The sequence below is a fragment of the Cyprinus carpio genome, chromosome B2 (genome assembly GCF_018340385.1).
Source record: "Cyprinus carpio isolate SPL01 chromosome B2, ASM1834038v1, whole genome shotgun sequence".
Classification (NCBI taxonomy): Eukaryota; Metazoa; Chordata; class Actinopteri; order Cypriniformes; family Cyprinidae; genus Cyprinus; species Cyprinus carpio.
In genome coordinates this window covers 6,037,525-6,054,255 of record NC_056598.1, presented here as the reverse complement: position 1 = coordinate 6,054,255, position 16,731 = coordinate 6,037,525, and the positions used below count along the sequence as shown (strand labels likewise).

Below are 16,731 nucleotides of genomic sequence, written 5' to 3'. Positions count from 1 at the left end.
CAGCGCGCCGGCATAATAGAACCTTCTGAGAGTCCCTGGGCATCTCCAGTAGTCATGGTCCCGAAGAAAGGGGGAGTGTCACAAAATCCTTAAATAAATCTGAAAAAAGCCCTTTCACGTGCACCCATCCTGGCACCCCCTGACCCCCAACTGCCCTTCGTGTTGGACACAGACGCAAGTGGGAAGTTGGACCAGACGCCGCAAGTGGGTGCAACAATGGAATAGGGCAGTCTTATCCCAGGCGTTGGCCAGATGGAGAGATAATAAAAGCCTAAAACAGAAATATTCTCACAAAACCAGAAAAGATATATGCCATCTCTGCCATCAGGCATTTTAACCCTCTGAAGTCGATTAACGCGTATACGCGTTTTGAGGTATTTTCTCCACCGCTTAAAAGCGTTTTGAGGTATTTTCCTTTCCTGAGAAGCCCGAAACGAACTTTTCTAAATTACACTTTTCAGTTTTTGATCGTACAGATAAGAGCAATACAGTCAATCGAATCTGTAAAGGGTCTCGACTTTTTTTTTTGTATACTGAGACATAATAACAACAAAACTTTGTGCACTTATAGAAAATAAAGATCCACACAAACAAGGAGGGCTGTCTGCAGCCTTTGTCTGCGCTGATCTTCATTTACAAACCGGTGCTCCAAGGGGGGGGGGTAAAAGGACCTGTAGCTCGTGAATACTCAAAACGAAGAGACATGAGAGAGTTATCTATAGAAAGCCTGACATGTCTACTTTTAAACTAAAACAAGTGCTGCCACAAAAACAAATATTCGGTGATAAAGTAATCCATAGAAAACAGACGCGATGTCCGTTTTTCACATCTCCCTTCATTATCTTCTAATGCGACCACGCCCCCCGCGCTGAACGCGCTTATTGAGATGATAATGTTTTCACTGAAGCGTGTGTGGCTGAATACGCCCACACAACAGAAGACAACGCCAGCGAGATTGTTCTTCAGTTTTTTTTTTATTTTACTGTTTTGCTTCGCGATGAGAGGAATATAGACATAATTCACCCCCAAAAAGATGTGATGTGGTTTAGGATTTGAGAGTTTGGATTTCCTCAGAAAAAAGAATGAAGCACTTTATTCAGCAGAGATCACAAACATGAGTACAGTCTCTTTTTTTTTATGTTTATATTATATCCTTGTACTAGTTTCACACATAACGTGTTTAAAAAGACTTTTCCTCTAACTTTAATTCCTGACTAAATGTATAATCAGTGAAATATTTATGAAGTTTCAATAACAATATACACTATCTAGACCCTTCAAAACGCTTGATGTCAAATAATATAATGTCCACTAAATGTAACTGTAACAATGTAACAACAATGCTGTTCTTTTAATTGTATCCCCACCTAAAAAAACCTGAAAAAAATATTCTCAGCTCTTTTCAACATTAAATAATAATAATAATAATAATAGAATAATTGAGAATAATAATAACAATAAATGTTTTTTTTTTGTAGAAAACGCACAGATTGCTACTCAAGGATTTCTGAAGGATTGTGTGACTGGAGTAATGATGCAAAAAATTCAGTTTGAAAGTCAGCTTTGATAGTTCCTAATGAACTGTTTAAACTGCCCTCCCCAAGTGAATATTAAATTATGTTGTGGGATAATTAAATATATTCTAAATAAACTACAAACATAAAATTATATACATTTATTTTGTCCTCACATTCTTTGTCTTCTCAGGTGTGAATTCATGATAGTTGACGCCTACTCGCATATGACACGTTTAACCAACAAAAAAGTGTCTTAGAAAATTTAAAATCAATATATTGTTTTCTGTAAGTGAGTAACCACATGATGACTTTTCACATCAAGTTTAGAAAAAAAAATTCTAGGCTACCAGCTCCAGTTCTCAAAAGTCCCGGGGAACCAATTTTCTGTATGTGTTTGATCTTGGGCCTTATTTCAAGTGATTTAACATTTTTAGGTTTTTCACTAACCACCCATAACATTTTTTTTCTCAAAAACACAATCATGTACATACATGCTGCTCACATATTATAATAGCCCAGTTTGTGCTGATTACAGTGAGAGTAGCCATTTAGATATTTATAAGAAACTGAAAAAAGCACAAATGTCAGGGCATGACAAAACTTCTCCAGGCCCCCAAAAATACCCTTAGACAGAGGGTTAAGTACTACCTGTGTGGTCGGCATGCGGTTAACCCTCAGTATAATAATATTATTTTTGCCTCCACAAGACGGTTAACCCTCTGGAGTCTAAGGGTATTTTTGGGGCCTGGAGAAGTTTTTGTCATGCCCTGACATTTGTGCTGTTTTTTATATCAGTTTAATTACTGTAAATAACATATCTAATGGCTAAGGTCTAATCTCACTGTAATCGCACAAACTAGGCTATAATAATATGTGAGCAGCATGTAATGTACATGATTGTGTTTTTTTGAGAAAAAAAATGTTATGCATGGTTAGTGAAAAACTAAAATGTTACAATCACTTGAAAAAGGCAATAAAACACATACAGAAAATTGGTTCCCAGGAATTTTGAGAACTGGAGCTTGTAGCCTAGAATTTTTTTTTTTCTAAATGATGTGAAAATCATCTTGTTTACACACTACAGAAAACAATATATTGATTTAAATTTTCTAAGAACACTTTTTGTTGGTAAAAATCATATGCGAGTAGCGTCACCTATCATGAAATTCATCACCTGAGAGACAAAGGCCTGCATAATGAGCTGCATAATGAGCCATTCAGTCAGCTGTGTCACTGAGAGGGGATGAGTTTACAAGAAAGTATGTGAGGACAAAATAAATGTATATAATTTTTATGTTTGTAGTTTATTTAGAATATAGTTAATTATCCCACACATAATTTATATTCACTTGTGAGTGCAGTTAAACAGTTTTATTAGGGAAACAATCAAAGCTGACTTTCAACTGAATTTTTTGCATCATTACTCCAGTCACACAATCCTTCAGAAATCCTTTTAACAATCTTATTTTCTACAAAAAACACATTTATTGTTATTATTACCATCATCATGCATTATTATTATTATTATTATTATTATTTAATGTTGAAAAGAGCTGAGAATATTTTTTTTTTAGGTTTTTTAGGGGGGATAAATTGAAAAGAACAGCAATGATTGTTACATTTGTTACAGTTTACATTTATGGACATTTATATTATTTACATCAAGCTTTTGAATGGTATAATAGTAGTGTATATTGTTAAGTGAAACTTCATAATATTTCACTTGATTATACATTTAGTCAGGAATTATAGTTTGGAAAAAGTCTTTGGAAAAAGTCTAACTACTAAAATGTTTACACGTTATGTGAAAACTAGTACAAGTATATAAATAAAAATAAAAAAAGACTTACTCATGTTTATGATCTCTGCTGCATAAAGTGCTTCATTCTTTTTTTCTGAGGAAAATCCAAATCTCAAATCCTCAACCACATCACATCTTTTTGGGGTGAATAATTATGTCTTATTCCTCTCATCGCGAAGCAACAGTAAAATAATAAAAAAACTTGAGAACAGTCTCGCTGCGTTGTCTTCTGTTTGTGTGGGCGTATTCAAAAAGCCGCGCGCTTCAGTGAAACATTTGAATCTCAAAGAGCGCGGCTCGGCGCGGGGCGTGGTCGCATTAGAAGATAATGAAGGGAGACGTGAAAAACGGACCTCGCGTTGTTTTCATATGGATTACTTTTATCACATAATATTTGTTTTCAGCAGCACTTGTTTTAGTTAAAAAGTAGACATGTCAGGCTTTCTATAGATAATCTCTCTCATGTCTCTTCGTTTGAGTATTCACTGAGTTACAGTTCATTTTAATGACGCATTTGTATCTGAAGATCAGCGCAGACAAAGGCTGCAGACAGCACTCCTTGTTTTTTATCTTTATTTTTATAAGTGCACAAAGTTTTGTTGTTATTATGTCTGTATACAAAAAAAAAATAGACCCTTTACAGATTCGATTGATGTACTGCACTTATCGGTACGATCAAAACTGAAAGCGTAATTGAAGTTCTTTTGGGGTTATCAGGAGAAAATACCCCAAAACGCGTATACGCGTTAATCGACTCCAGAGGGTTAAGGAACCAGAGGGCCAGGTGGCTCGTTGGCTGGAGGAATTGCAGAGTTATGAGTTCACTGTAACACATCGTGCTGGGGAACGGCATGGCAATGCCGACGCTCTATCGAGACGGCCATGTAGCATGCAGGAATGCAAGTATTGTGAGCGCAGAGAAGCCAGAGAGCTGGAGCTTAGCCTGAAGGTGGATGGAAGCTGTGGGGCTGAACTGGTCTGCCGGGAGCTACAAGATGTGGATGTCACTCAATAGATGGAGAATCAGAGGCAAGATCCAGACCTGCAGCCGGTGATACTGTGGGTAGAGACACAGCTGCGGCCACCATGGGAGGAGGTAGCGGCCCTCTCCCCATTCATCAAGGGATTGTGGGCCAAGTTCAAATGTCTACGGCTGGTAGAGGGGGTTCTCCAGCGGGCATGGGTGGTGCCAGCAACAGGAGAGAAGAGATGGCAGGTCGTCGTGCCTCGGGACATGAAAGAAGCAGTGTTAAAGGCCATGCATGGCTCTGCTGGATTGGGCCATTTTGGGGTGACAAAGATACTTCGACGTCTATGTCAGGCCTTCTACTGTGGATGGCTGAGGCTGGATGTGGAGGACTTCTGCAGGCGCAGTGATCTTTGTACAGCACGCAAAGGGCCTCAGGGTCAGTCTAGGGCCCAACTATAGCAGTTTCCAGTGGGGGAGCCGATGCAGAGGGTGGGGGTGGACATCATGGGGCCATTTCCTCGCACCAAGATGGGAAATTCGCTTTGACCTCAACGCAATACATTACTAAACGAAATGACCCCATTCCCACTCGCTGCCTGACCAGGAGGCTGAGACTGTTGCCAACGCCTTAGTGGAGGGCATGTTTAGTAGGTTTGGGGCTCCCCAGAGTATCCATAGTGATCAAGGCAGAAACTTTGAGTCCAAGATGTTCTCTTCCATGTGTGAGCATTTGGGGATCAACAAGACCCGCACCACCCCACTCCACCCCCAAAGCGACGGGCTTGTGGAGCGATTCAACAGGACGCTAGCTGAACAGTTGTCCATCTTAACATCCACTCATCAACACGATTGGGACACCCATCTGCCGCTGGTCTTAATGGCATGTCGCTCTCCTATTCAGGACTCTACCTCAGCCCTGCTCATGTTGGGGAGGGAGATTAGGACCCCTGCGGAGTTGGTCTTTGGTCGACCCCCGGATGCTCCACCTGTTCATGCTGGACCCGAATATGCTAGACAGCTCCAGGACCGCTTGGACTCTGCCCATGCATATGCCAGGAGGCAGCTGGTGACTGCAGGTATGCGGCAAAAGAGGGCTTATGACTTGCATGCCCGGGGGCGTGACTTTGGGGTGGGGGAGCTAGTTTGGGTTTACAACCCAGTGAGGAAAAAAGGGAGGGGCCCGAAGCTAGACAGCCACTGGGTGGGACCATGCCCAGTATTGGAAAAGCTGGGGGAGGTTGTGTATCATGTACAGTTGCCTCCTAGGGGGCGAAAAGTGGTACTGCATCGAGATAGGCTGGCTCCTTACCGGGGCGCTGCAACACCGCAGGGCAGCATAGTACTTCTGTCACAAAACGCTGGGACTCCAAGGGGGTCAGAGGGGGTTATCGGCTCAGTTGATATGGCTAGTAGCGGCCAGCAGGTGACATCGCTGTCCAACACCCCTTAGATTGATCGTTTACAGGGTGCAGAGGAATCATTACCGGAAAGCAAAGCACACACACTCCCCAGGGGGCGTCCAAGGAGACAGAGGAGACCCCCAGTCAGAATTAGAGACTTTGTCCTCGGGGTCGAGGACTTCAGTAAGAGGGGGGTAGTGTAGCATGTTCAAAATGTTGTTGTGTTGTAGATAACAATGTGCTTAATGTTAATGTTGCACTTTATTCTTTTTTGAGTTGCAAACTGTTATTGGATGTTCGAGTTGGATCTAAAAAGAGGCTCCGCCCCTGTGTGTTTAAGGGAAAACGGAAAAGAGGAGGGGGAGAAGAGTGCCTCGCTGGTTCAAGTGGGGTTCTCTTGGAAGTCGGGGTGTGTACGGCGTGGGTTGTGGCCGACAACAGCCCAAATAAACACCCCTTGTTCATTAAAATGCCTCGTCCTTGTCTGAGAATGCTACAATATATTTTTTAAAAGAATCATATTCAGGTTTAAAACAATGAACTTATTCAGTTACTGTAAGGCCCAAGGTCAGTCTTCTATAGCAATGACTCAAAATGGCTGCAAAGGTGAAAGAGTCCTGTGGTGTGACAGCCCGTCCTGTAGTGTGACATAATTAAGGCCCCATTTACACTGCATGGTTCAAGTGACCCAATTCCGATTTTTTCCTCTCATGTGGCACAGATCGGATATGACCGGTGAACGTGTAAGCAGGAAAAAAAACGCATGGATTCCGATTTTCTCAGATCGGATTCAGGCCTCATTCATATGTGGTAATAAATCGGAAATGAATCAGATACATGCATTTGCGTGTGCCATGTAAGCAGACAAATCAGATATTCCCCAGTAAATGCGAGTCGTATGTCATAAAAAAAAGTGACGTCAACTGAGATCAAATGACTTATTATAGGCGCGATGGTGGACGAAGGATACACACAGTGGAGCAATGTAGAGGTTTCATGTCTTTTAAGTCCTCTTTTTTTCTCCGCCGTACAAGACCAATGTTTTGCTGATTTTTTTGTTGACTTTTCAAAATATTGTGGAAAGCAAAACACTGTATAATATTATTTGCATCTGCATCCATTGTCTTTCGTGCTGTTTTACTTCCTTTTCCGGGTCAGAACGTCTACGTTTGGTAGTTTCAGCAGTGTATAGTGTAAATGCAAAAATCGGATACGGGTCACTTTTAAAAGATGATGTAAGCGGGTCGGATATAGTAGAAAATCGGATTTGGGCATCAAGACCTGCGGTGTAAATGCAGCCTAAGTCAGATGTCTAGCTAGATTCTCGTCTGTTATGTTTGCAATATTAAACATAAATATAAATATATCTCTGTCTCTCTATATATATTAAACAAATATTGTAAATATTATATATAATATACCTATATTATACATATATTAAACATAAATATATATATCTGTCTTCATTATACATAATATACCTATATTATACATATATTAAACATAAATATATATCTTTCTTCATTTGTTTGTTGTATGTGTATGTTAACAGTCACTGATCATTGTTTTTAAAGTGATTTTTGTCAGTTTTTAGGCATGAGCAAAGAAAGGACAAGGAGGTACTAAAGGTTAGCGCAGGATGAAACCAGGCATGAGGAGATCCTTAGGGAGAGAAGGAGAAAGTAAATAATAGGGATATAGGGAATATAATAGGGAAATTGAGTTGGTGAAACATTCTCTAAGACGTACACTTGTATAGAAAACATGTAACAACTGTCTCTGTTCCATAAACAGATATCAAGAAAAGAAAGCTAAAGGAGAAATTACAACCATGAAATATAACCAGCCTCCCAAAACATAAGCGAGCAAAGCTTCATGAGGAATGGAAGAAGACAAAGGCAAGGAACAGGAAGGAGGAGGATCTGGCAGCCATTTTGGATATTACTCCCCCATCACCCGAAGCACTTGATATGTCACTCTTTTGTTAATGACGACTCCAGAATGTCAAATTTCTCTTGTTCACTGGAATCTGTGTTCAGAGAGCTGAATTGATGATTTTAACTTGCTTTTAATTATTTTAGCATGATTTTAATTACTTTCTCCTGAGAAACAAGATATTTGTTTAGTCTTTTAAGTTAAAAATAGAAATGAATGGTCTTTATGACTGGGTCTAATTTGACACCTCCAAAATGTTTATTATTCAGTATGTCTTGTTCACTATGTTTTTAGTTCAAATTCATACACTAAGTAATAAGATTAATGAAAATGCAACATATCAGTACAATGTTCAAATAGAGATTTCACCATAAATGTTCATACAGTGTCTCATTTCGTCCTGTGGTGTGACGGGATGTCCTGTGGTTTGACATCACTTCAAACACAATGAAACGACTTTTACTATGTTAACTAGCTTAATTATATGCATTTGAAAACATTGCATAATATTACTATAAAAAAACAAACAAACACATTTTCAAATTTTTTTTCTCACTTTACACAATATTTCCACTGGAGTCAGTGGTAAAAGATAGGCACAACCAAAGAATATAATCCAAAAAAAAAAAAAAAACAGCTGTGAAAAAAAAAATATATGCAGAATTTTAATGATCATTCTTTAAGAATACTTGTTAAACTTAAAACATACCTGATTTGTATAAAAAAATAATACAACAATATAATAATATAATAATAACATTTCACACCGCAGGACATATTTTGCCTGGAGCTGTGAGAAAAGCTTAATAAATTACATAATGAGAAAAAAAAATCTGCTAACCTCTAACAGTTAAAAAAAAACAGTATTTGAACTTTACAAATTCATACAATTTTCAAGCAATTTAGAACTTTGTTTTTTAAAAAATGCTGTTTCACCCTTATTTGTCATCTGGCCAGATGCAGACTATGAGTCTATAAAAGGTAATCATATGTTATTGTAATTATTTGCCTTAGTTTGTCCTTATTCTAATTTGAATTGTTTCTGTCACTTATCTGAATAATTTTTTATTCAGCATGTTGCTGGACTTACTATGAAACTGCGGAGGAAATACACTTTGTCTCTGCCAGAAAAGTTACAGATTAGGGACTCCATTAAGGCAGTGGCTAAACTGTCATGACTTCGGTCTGATCAGCAGGATGTTGATGTTGTTGTGTTTTGACAGTTCACCATGTGCTCGTTGTCTTCGTGGTTCCCTCCCCATTGTTATCTTAATTACTACTTCAGCTGCCGTCACACCTGTAACTTGTTAATTCCTTAATTCTCCCTCTTTTTTAGTTCCCCTCATGTGTAGTCTTGTGTCCGGACCATTGTGGTGTTTATGTACTACACTTTGTGACCATCATCTAGTCTTGTCCTGCCGTGGTTGTTTAGGCTCCTGATGCAGTCTTGTGTTTTCAGTTTGTCTTCTCTTCCGTTTGTGCTCAGCCTCTTGTTTCACCAGACTTCTCTGACGTTGTGTCAGTACCGACGCTTGGACTCTGTGAGCTGCTCTCTCTACCCTGACGTTGCGTTGGCTCCGACGCTGGGACTGTGCACTGGTCTTCATTTTCTACTCTGCCTAGTGGAGGGGCTGTAGGCTCATGTTGACTGTTCTCCTCATCCTTCCTCTAGTTTCCGCCACGGCCGAGTGGAGTTGAGATTTAAATAAATTTGAGTTGTACCTGCAAATTGAATCCGTGTGTTTCCCTGACAGAACGGTCGGACCAAAAGATGGATTCAGCAGGAGCAGACCAAGTCAGGACCGCTGTGACACAACAGGGCATTCTCCTTGGCCAGCATTCCTCCCAGTTAACAGCCACCTCCAGGGAAGTTGACCTACTGACAGCCCAGGTAGCTGAACTCAATGTCCGGGTGCAGGAACTCCAGCAGGAGGCCCTGGCCAGCCGATCTGCTTCCTCGGTTATCCGTTCCCCACCTTGGGCCGAGCCAGAACCCCACGCCAACAGTCCTCCTCCCTACGACGGAGATCCGAATTCATGCCGAGCCTTCCTGTCCCAGTGCTCCTTGGTCTTCGCACTCCAGCCCCGCCGTTATGTCACAGAGGAGTCTCAGGTGGCGTTTGTGATCACCCTGCTGAAAGGGAGGGCCCGTGAATGGGCAACTGCTGTGTGGGATGCTTGTGCCCCATTCTGCGCCACGTTTCAGGATTTCCGAGCTGAGATGATTAAGCTGTTTGATCGATCTGCCAACTGTCACGATTCAACCACGCAGCTGTCACGACTGAATCAGAACGGTCGCTCAGTCACAGACTATTCCATCCAGTTTAGAACACTGGCAGCCACCTGCCACTGGAATGAAGCTGCTTTGCGCGCCCGGGAGGGGCTGAAGGATGAGATCCAAGATGAGATTGTTACTCATGAGCTGCCTCATGATTTTGACTCCCTAATGGAACTGGCACTGCACGCAGAGGGGCGTCTTCAGCGTCGCCGTCAGCGGTGGACTGCACGATCCTCCTGGACGTTGGGCGAGGGAGTTTCCAATTCTACCCTCAACGCCTCACCTTCTGTAGTCAACCCGGAGCCCATGCAGGTGGGACACCTTCGTCTCACAGTCAAGGAGAAGCAGGATCGTCTGGTTCGAGGTCTTTGCCTATATTGTGGGAAACCTGGACACAGAGCCATCCGGTGTCCTTTAAAAGCCGGGGCCCATCAGTAAGCCGGGGGATCCTGATGGGCGCTTCTCCGTGTCTCGAGTCCCCCAAGTCTCGTACCCTACTTCCTGTCTCCGTTCAATATAAGGACACCATTCACTCGTGTCCAGCTCTGGTTGATTCAGGAGCTGAGGGAAATTTCTTGGATGTGTCCGTTGCAGCACAGTGGGGCATCCCTGCCCTTCCTCTCCCTTCTCCCATCTCTGTCCGGTCCCTCAATGGCCTTCTCCTCTCCTCCATCACCCACTCCACTCCTTCAGTAAGTCTGGTGGTCTCTGGTAATCACCGTGAGGTAATTGAGCTGTACCTCCTTGACTCCCCAGGTGCTCCTGTTGTCCTGGGTTACCCTTGGTTGGTGCAGCACAACCCTCACGTGGATTGGTCAGGGAACTGTTATCTTGGAGTCAGTCTTGTCTTGCTTCGTGTTTAGGTGCTGCCTCGTCTCCTGTCTCCTTGTCTTCTGTGTTTCAGGTGGAGGCTGCTGATCTCTCCGGAGTCCCGGCGGAGTACCACGATCTTTGCCAAGTCTTCAGTAAGTCCCGGGCCACGTCCTTGCCTCCTCACCGGCCGTACGACTGTGCCATCGATCTCCTCCCAGGCACTTCTCCGCCCCAAGGGGCGTTTGTACTCCCTGTCTGGTCCTGAGAGAGAGGCCATGGACAAATATATTAAGGAATCCTTAAATGCCGGCCTCATCCGTCCCTCTTCCTCACCTGCTGGCGCTTGGTTCTTCTTTGTTAAGAAGGATGGCTCCCTGCGTCCTTGCATTGATTACCGGGGACTTAATGACATCACCGTTAGAAACAGGTATCCTCTGCCTCTGATGTCATCTGCTTTTGAATTATTACAGGGAGCCAAGGTCTTTACTAAATTAGACCTCCGCAATGCCTACCAATTGGTCCGTATCCATGAGGGGGATGAGTGGAAGACAGCCTTCAATACCCCTACGGGACACTTTGAATACTGGGTCTTACCCTTCGGGCTTACCAATGCCCCAGCTGTCTTCCAGACCCTGATCAATATTGTGTTGAGAGACATGGTAAACAGATTTGTCTTTGTGTATCTTGATGATATCCTCATCTTCTCCCTCTCCTTGCAGGAACACACTCAACACGTTCGTCAGGTGCTACAACGGCTGCTGGAGAACCAGCTTTATGTCAAGGCGGAGAAGTGTGTGTTCGACACCAAGTCAGTTTCGTTCTTGGGGCATATTATTTCAGTGGAGGGGGTTAAAGCCTAACCTAATAACCTAAGCCCAATAGCCAAACCCCCAACCCCTGAATCCCTTAAAGCGTTTCATCGGTTTCCCCAACTTCGACAACCACTATAGGCGATTCATCCGGAACTTTAGCCTGGTTGCTGCACCCTTAACAGCACTCACCTCACCCAAGGTACCGTTCAGGTGGAATTCTCAGGCTCAGGAGGCCTTTAATGTTTTTAAGTCCCGTTTCATCTCTGCTCCTGTTCTTATTCTTCCAGATCCTGAACGGCAGTTTATTGTTGAGGTGGATGCCTCGGAGGTCGGGGTAGGTGCGGTTCTGTCCCAGCGGTCCCCCAGAGATGAGAAGGTGCACCCCTGTGCCTTTTTCTCTTACCGCATGAGCCCTGCTGAACGAAATTATGACATAGGTAACAGGGAGCTGCTGGCAGTCAGGCTGGCTCTGGGGGAGTGGCGCCATTGGTTGGAGGGAGCAGCGCAGCCCTTCCTAATCATAAACGCCAGGACCACTGGGCACTCTTCTTTGTTCGGCCAAGAGGATGAATGCTCGCCAGGACCGCTGGGCACTCTTCTTTGGGCGGTTTAACTTCTCCCTCTCGTATCGGCCAGGTTTCAAGAACACCAAGCCTGATGCCCTTTCTTGTCTATTCGAGAGTCCTGTGAGGGATGTGGCTCCTGACACCATTCTCCCCAAGAGGGTGGTGGTGGAATCCCTCTTTTGGGATATTGAGCAGCGAGTGGGGAGGGCTGTGCAGGAGGGGTAGGTCCCAAGGGGGTGTCTGGAGGGTTGGTTGTTTGTGCCAGCTGTGCTGCGTCCTGAGGTCCTAGGTGGGGTCACGAATCCAGAATAGCCTGTCATCCAGGGGTTCGGAGATCACTGGCCGCCATCCATCAGCGATTCTGGTGGCCATCCATGGCCCATGATGTCAGGCAGTTTGTGTTGGCTTGCTCAGTGTGTGCTCAGAATAAGACCTCTAACCAGTCTCCTGTTGGTCTGTTGCAGCCTTTACCCATTCCCTCTCGTCCTTGGTCACACTTGGCCCTTGATTTTGTTTCTGGCCTTCCCCCATCGAGAGGCAACACCGTGATTCTGACGGTGGTGGATCGCTTCTCCAAGGCGGCCCATTTCATTCCATTGCCCAAACTCCCCTCCGCCAAGGAGACCGCACAAGTGGTGGTGGACCATGTCTTCCGGATTCATGGTCTTCCGGTGGATGTGGTCTCCGACAGAGGGCCACAATTTGTCTCCCGGTTTTGGAAAGAGTTCTGAAGACAGATCGGGGCCTCAACGAGTCTGTCTTCAGGCTTTCACCCGCAGACCAATGGGCAGTCCGAGCGAGCCAACCAGGATCTCGAGAGAGCTCTCCGTTGTCTGGCATCACATAGTCCGAGCTCCTGGAGTCAGCAGCTACCGTGGGTTGAATATTCCCACAATTCCCTTCCTGTAGCGTCCACAGGTATGTCTCCCTTTCAATGTTCCATGGGTTATCAACCACCTCTCTTCCCTGCTCAGGAACCCGAAGCTGCGGTCCCGTCTGCCTTGGCCTTCGTCCGTCGGTGTCGCCGCACCTGGAGGAGGGCTAAGGAGGTCTTGGCCCAGGCTTCCAGACGGACCAAAGCAGCGGCTGATCGTCACAGGACTCCTGCTCCTCAGTATGTGTGTGTGGTCAGAAAGTATGGATCTCCACCAAGGACCTGCCTCTCCGGGTGCCTTCTCGTAAGCTGGCACCCAGTTTCATTGGGCCATATCGTATCACCAAGGTTCTAAGTCCAGTGGCAGTGCGGCTCAAGCTTCCTTACATGCTTGGTCGGGTTCACCCTGTCTTCCATGTGTCCAGGGTTAAACCTGTGTTTCGTTCCCCTCTAAATCCTGTTGTTTCTTCCCCGACCCCCCCTCCCCCTCGTATAGTGGATGGTACTCCAGTATATACTGTGAGAAAGATCTTGGATGTTAGACGCCGTGGTCGGGGTTTCCAGTTTCTGGTGGACTGGGAGGGTTACGGTCCGGAGGAGAGGAGTTGGATACCAGGCCGGGACATTCTGGATAAGACTCTTGTCGAGGACTTCCGTCGGCGACGAGGTGACCCTCTCCTTGGTGCGCCAGGTGGCATCCCTGGGGGGGGAGGTACTGTCATGACTTCGGTCTGATCAGCAGGTTGTTGTTGTTGTGTTTTGACAGTTCACCATGTGCTCGTTGTCTTCGTGGTTCCCTCCCCATTGTTATCTTAATTACTACTTCAGCTGCCGTCACACCTGTAACTTGTTAATTCCTTAATTCTCCCTCTTTAAGTTTTCCTCGTGTGTAGTCTTGTGTCCGACCGTTGTGGTGTTTATGTACTACACTTTGTGACCATCATCTAGTCTTGTCCTGCCGTGGTTGTTTAGGCTCCTGATGCAGTCTTGTGTTTTCACTTTGTCTTCTCTTCCGTTTGTGCTCAGCCTCTTGTTTCACCAGACTTCTCTGACGTTGTGTCAGTACCGACGCTTGGACTCTGTGAGCTGCTCTCTCTACCCTGACGTTGCGTTGGCTCCGACGCTGGGACTGTGCACCGGTCTTCATTTTCTACTCTGCCTAGTGGAGGGGCTGTAGGCTCATGTTGACTGTTCTTCTCATCCTTCCTCTAGTTTCCGCCACGGCCGAGTGGAGTTGAGATTTAAATAAATTTGAGTTGTACCTGCAAATTGAATCCGTGTGTTTCCCTGACATAAACTCAGACAAAGGAAAAGACGAGTGAGTGTAGAAATTCATCTCTGTATTAAGTTTGGTACATCTCTGGGTGTTTTTCCAGATTAACTTGTTTGTTTTGCAGTTGCTGGAGTCCAGGTCCAGGGTCATCCAAACAGATGCAATGAGAGACAGCACTGAAAACTGGCAGACAGCAACGCTGGAACTGATGTCTGATGAGGAGGATGCCATTGCCGATGTGGGTTGTGGGATCTCCATCTCACAGGAGCCCACAGTTGTCAGACCTTTGCCACCAACTTCAGCGCAGATGTGAGGTAGATGCGCGCTACGTTCTTGCACACCATCAGCATGTAAGACCTAATGAAACTGAGCCAGAACGACATTCATTTTTGGAACTCTAAAGCCCTATTCGCACGGGATTAGTATTATCTTGGGACCTTGAGTGCTTTTGAAATTACCCCCCCCCCACATCTGAATTTCGTGTGGTGCATTCACACGGTATAAGCAAAGCCTGTGATTTTACTTGAATTTACTGACTTACCTGCCGGATACCCGGATGTCAAGGATTTGAGAGTCCCATTCTATGGTCCGGTTAGATGGATTAAAAAAAAATAAACAAATATAGTCTCGTGTGCTGTGTCATTTACATTTCACCAGTTTAAAATAATATCTCAAGCTTTATGCTTGATTTATTTGTAATAAATTAACTTCAAAACCTTTTCAGCTTTCTCTTTCTGCAAATTGTATGGTGTAGCGATATGACAGCACCCAAAATACTATCAAACACTACAACGCAGCTCCATTCTTCGCGAAATATGAATAAAAAAGCACACAGGAAACAAACCTCGAAAAATTATATACTACCTGCCAAATACTGGCCAAATCACAGAGATGCCGATTCGCACGGGACTGATATTATCACAGGACCTCGGTGTTCAGTGAAAAATGGTACATCATTTGTGGGGGAATTTTTAATTTACAAATTACAGACAGGGCCGATTCGCACGGGATTCAAATTACAGACAACCTCTGCAATTATTACAAATGACTGGAGGTCACTAGGTAATACTAATCCTGTGCGAATAGGGCTTAAGAAACACTGGTTCATTTGTGACCCTATTGCTTCTCAGGTGCTACAGTGATGGCTGCCCACTGCTTCAAGTGTCACTGGATGGCTTAAATGCAGAGGTCACATTCCAAGTATGGGTTACCATACATTGGTCATTGTCACTTTCACTTCACTTTTATATTGTGTTTTAGTATTTAGTGTTTAATATTTTAGCTTTTATAATTTTATAAGTATAATTGCACCTTTTATAATTGCACATTTGTTCTTTTTCTTATTTTCTGTTTGTTTCCTAATTCTTACCTATTTTGCTTTATATATTTATTAAATTAGCACTGTTCCATATTCTGTAACTTTGTTAATATTGCTTTGTGTTTGGTTGCTTTGTTTGTGTGTGGTTTGATTTTAGTTTCGGTACAGTTCCATATTCTAGAACATTTAAAAAATACATATTTTTAATTGCTTTGTTTTGTTTATTAAAAGAAGTTTTACTAAAAAAAAAGTATAGTTTCATGTCCTATTACCTTGTAATATTGCTTTGAGAAGTGTTTGGTTTAATTTTAATTTAAAAAAAAATAAATCTGATTCAATTCTATTCTCATTTTTTGAGGGTGTGGGGGATGTATAGTATGGAGGGGGTTACGGTCTATCTACATAGCTGGCCAGTAACCAATCAAGTCACACAAACCCCTTTCACAGAGACAGCGCTCATTAAGATAATAAATTATATTCGCTTTAATTCTGATTCTGGCAAAATATCAGTTCTGGTACTACTAGACCTTAGTGCTGCGTTTGACACTGTCGATCATAACATACTTCTAGAGAGACTGGAAAACTGGGTCGGGTTTTCTGGGATGGTACTCATTTCTAACTGGGGCACTTATCTGCTCATTTCTAACAATTGGAAATACTCAAACCACTCTCCCCTATGCAGTTATAACTCATTTGAATCTCTGTAACACCGCCTATAAAACTCCAGGTTGTGGTAATTTACCGCCCTCCTGGGCAAATTCTATCCACCTTCCTAGAGGAGCTGGATTGGCTGCTCTCCTCATTCCAGGAGGATGGCAGTCCACTTTTAGTCTTTGACGACTTCAGCATTCATCTGGACAAGCCTTATGCTACATATTTCCATTCAGTCCTTGGTTCATTTGTTCTCAAACAACTTACCACTGCAAGCACGCACAAATCAGGCAACCAGCTTGACTTAATTTACACACGCAATTGCATTGCAGACAACATTCTGGTAAAACCCCTACATATCTCTGATCATTTCTTCATTATATTTAAACTACAATTTGCCACCTGTGTGCCACCAACCCCATACCATTTACTTTTAGATGAAACCTATGCTCTCTTTCCCCCTCCCATCTTTCCTCCGTCGTATCCTCCTCTCTTCCCTCACCTACCCATTTCTCATCTCTGG

At 43.6% G+C, this 16,731-nt stretch overlaps 1 protein-coding gene and 1 long non-coding RNA gene across 3 annotated transcripts in view; one reads left to right on the top strand and one right to left on the bottom strand.

The window, feature by feature from the left end:
* LOC109063045 (fibroblast growth factor 12-like) overlaps positions 1–16,731 on the bottom strand; it is a 108,448-nt gene that overhangs the window by 21,781 nt on the left and 69,936 nt on the right. The gene's annotated exons all lie outside the window — the stretch shown is intronic.
* On the top strand, positions 12,395–15,731 carry LOC122136156. Its single transcript, XR_006153961.1, has 3 exons — positions 12,395–14,284; positions 14,364–14,553; positions 15,370–15,731. It is a non-coding gene; the product is annotated as an uncharacterized LOC122136156 (long non-coding RNA).